Genomic DNA, 3,653 nt, shown 5'->3' on the forward strand with positions numbered 1-3,653 from the left:
AAGACCTCTGTTTCCAGAGATGAAGATGATTTAAGAAATAGATGAAGAGAACCTTTTCTCTTAAACAGCTCATCTGTAAACTAATACCCCATAAACACAGCTGTGGGAAAGGTTGTGAAAAAATGGGAGGGACTTCACGATTCCAGGTTTTTCCAGGCAGCTGCTATTCATGGAAATGAAAAGCCATGAGACAACTGTTTTCTAGTGGAGAAGTCTCCATAACATTTACAAGAGGAACTTCTCTCCCTAAGTGAACTGAAGAAAGACTATTCTAGAGGTGGAAAGATGACTGAAAATTTTAGGTTTTGTCTCTTTACATTGTCAGGTTGTATGGAGAGAGGAAGTGTTCTGAAGTTTTGTTCTGATTCTTATTACTCTTTCTTTTAGTTACTGTTAATAAAGTTTTCTTTATACACTTTTAAAGTTTTGAGCCCACTTTGCCTTTCTCCTAATCCTATCTCAGAGCAAGAAATTAGTAAGTATATTCTAGTGAGTGCACTGGTAATTAGCCAACACTGAACCCACCACAGTAATTAACGCATCGGCTGAGAAATCTCAAATTGGCGAAGCAAAGCCAATACAAATTCTTCCTGATAAACTGCCTCAGACAAGAGGGAAATCAAGGCACAGCCATGGTTTCTCAGGATTTTTTCCTCATGAGCCCCGTGGTGCATTTGGAGCTGAGCCCTTGAAACTCAGGGCCCGAGAGGAGATTGCACAAAGCTTTCCAGGAGTCAAAGGCAGAAGAAAACCCCAAAGTGTCTCAAAGCATTAATGGGGCCCACTGAGGTCCATCCCCAACACAGGCCTCCTCATGGACTCCTTGGAGGAGAGAACTGGAGGCCAGGATGGCACAAAAACCTCTCAGAGACTCAAATTGCACAAAAACCTCTCAGTATGGAAAGGAAAATCCAAAGTAGCAGAAAAAAGTTGAGTATCTCAAAGCATTCATGAGCAACACTGAGTGTCAGCACAAAGCTCTCAAGGGACTCGTTAAAGCAGATAATTGGGGCCATGATTGCACAAACCTCTCACAGAGTCTGGATCAAAAGGGAAACACCAAGTACCTTAAAAGAACTGAAGCACCTTGAAGCATTAATGAGACCCACTGAGTGCTGTTCCTGACAAAGCCTCTCCAGGGACTAGTTACAGCAGATAATTGGAGGCCATGACTGCACAAAGCTCTCAGAGACTCCAAGGCAAAAGCCAAAGCCAAAATGCTTTGAAAAACCTGCAGTCCCTGGGAGCATGAAGGAGCCCCCAGGGCCATTCCTGAGCAAGGCTCCCCAGGGACTCCTTCCAGCAGATCCTTGAGGCCACTGGGATGTGGGTTAGGGGGGGATGCTGAGGGCAGGACAAGGGGCTGACAGTGCCCAGCCTGGCTGGGGCTGTGCCAGGAGGCCCCAGTGCCTCAGGACAAGGTGTCTCCTGACAGCCCTTGGTGGCACAGACCCTGCTGTGCCCCAGGGCACCAGGACATGGCTTCTCTTTGTCCCCACCTGTCATCAGTGCCTCCAGTTCTCTGCTCTGCCTGGGGCCTGGGGACACTTTCTCAGTCGTGTCCCTCAGTGGGACCCATTAAAAGTCAAAGAAACTTTGGAGCTGGATTCTGACTTGGAGCTCTGGAGAGGTTTCTGCAGCTCCCTCTCAGGGCCTGATGTTCAGGGCCTGAGCACAAAGCCCCAGAGGGTCATTAAAGTCCTTGTGCTGTGTCTGTGCTGCTGAGCTGGGCCGGGCTCCTGGCACAGAGGGTGATCCTGGTAACCAAGGAGAGCTTCAAAAGCACATTTCTCTGGATGAGCAGCTCTTCTCCCAGCCCAGCAGGGCTGGGGCACTGCCTGCAGCCAGCCTGGGCACAGCACAGAGGCACAGAGAGCTTCCATCAGTCAGGGCTGGGAAGGTGCTGAGAAGTGCCTGGGGCAGAATCCCTGGCAGCCCTTGGCACAGGAACCTCTGGCTGCAGGACAATGCTGCTGCAGCTCCTGGAGTGATCTCCTACAGCTGGAACATCCCAATGGCCACAGACCCTGTGAGTACAACTCTGAGTATTTCTGGTGCAGGGGAGGTGAAATGCTCATGAAGCTCTGACATGCTGAGGGGTTCTGATCAGTCATAGAATGTTTCCAAGACAAGCATTTTGATAAAAATGAGGAAATTACCAAAGGCTTTTAATTCTGTTTCCTACTATTGTTGAATGGCAGGGATGGAGGGATAAATATTAAAGTATTATTATGAAGTATTGACGATGAATTCTGACAAGTGCCTGAGACATCCAAACTGTTTCTTTTAGTGATCAATAGGTTCACAGATGATCCCTAATGTGCTTTCAGCCACTCTGCCCATGGACAGCACCAGCATCACCTCTGCTGGAGCCATCAGGCTCAGTCTGAGCTGTCCTTTCTCCAAGCTGCAAACAGAACCTGCCCCCAGCCAGTGCCCTGCAAACAGGCAGGGTTCTGTCAGGCCAAGGAGAGTGCACAGAGATTTGGGGTCTGTGAGTGCTGGCAGGGAGATCTCAGGCACAGGGAAACACCTGCAGGAGGAAAATCCCCAGGAAACACAGAGAAGATCAGGGAAGGAGAGACAGCAAAACGCAGAAATGCTGTGGCAGGGAGAGTTTAGAGATGTCCAGAGGATCCCCTCCAGTGCAGCCCCTCCCTCTGAACAAGCCCCCTCCCTCCTGTCCCCCCAGCCAAGCCTCTGCCCTCAGGGCTGGGGCTCCAAGGTGTGCAGCCCCTCCTGTGCAGGCAGAGCTGCAGCAGAGCCGTGGGGCAGCTCTGCAGCCCCGGGCCCAGTTCCCTGTGCAGAGCACAGGGCTGGGAGCAGCTGCCCGGCACTGGGGGCTCTGGGAGGGGGCACAGCTGGCTCAGGGTGACACAGCTGTCCCCAGTGCCCGGCTCTGGGCAATGCTGTCAGTGCAGCCAGGGAAGGAGCTGCATCTTCCTGCATCCAGTGCCATCAGAAGGACACTTGGAAGTCTCCCTGAGATTCCAGTCCAAGCTAGGAGCTTCCATCCTGTATGCAAACCTGTCCTAGAGCATCTCTGAGTTATAAGGTTGATGGGGAATGGCAGAGGTGTTCTGACACTGAAAATGCTGCTGGGTTGGTGAAATGAGCAACGTGAGTCCTTGGCTACAAATGTGGAGCAGGGCTGTGATGGATCCATCTGTCTCAGTAGCACCGTAGTGTTTTTAAAAGAAACATGAGTGTGTGAACATCCTTCATTTGAAAAAGTGAAAGCCCAGAGAAATTCCAAAGAGAATGAAGTGACAGACCATCTCCCCTCAGTCTCCACTCATAATCTTCCCTCGGGGAACTCTGTTCCACCAGAGGGAGGCAGGAATGTTGAGGGTTTCTAACATCCAAGAATACCAGGAGAGACATGGGGGGAGCTTAAAATGAAAACCTCTAATCTCTTAAACACAGAATTGTGTCCATGTGTGTTCAAGGGGAGAGTGTATTGGAAATGGCTTTGGTTTTGGTTACAGGTATCTCCTGTAACTCTTCTCTGTCCTTTCTCCATGAACAGGTCCCCATGTGCAGCCACAGCCAATGTCCAACAGCAGCTCCATCAGCCACTTCCTCCTGCTGGCACTGGCAGACACGCGGCAGCTGCAGCTCCTGCACTTCTGCCTCTTCCTGGGCATCTCCCT

Source organism: Anomalospiza imberbis, chromosome 34 (genome assembly GCF_031753505.1).
Source record: "Anomalospiza imberbis isolate Cuckoo-Finch-1a 21T00152 chromosome 34, ASM3175350v1, whole genome shotgun sequence".
Taxonomy (NCBI): Eukaryota; Metazoa; Chordata; class Aves; order Passeriformes; family Viduidae; genus Anomalospiza; species Anomalospiza imberbis.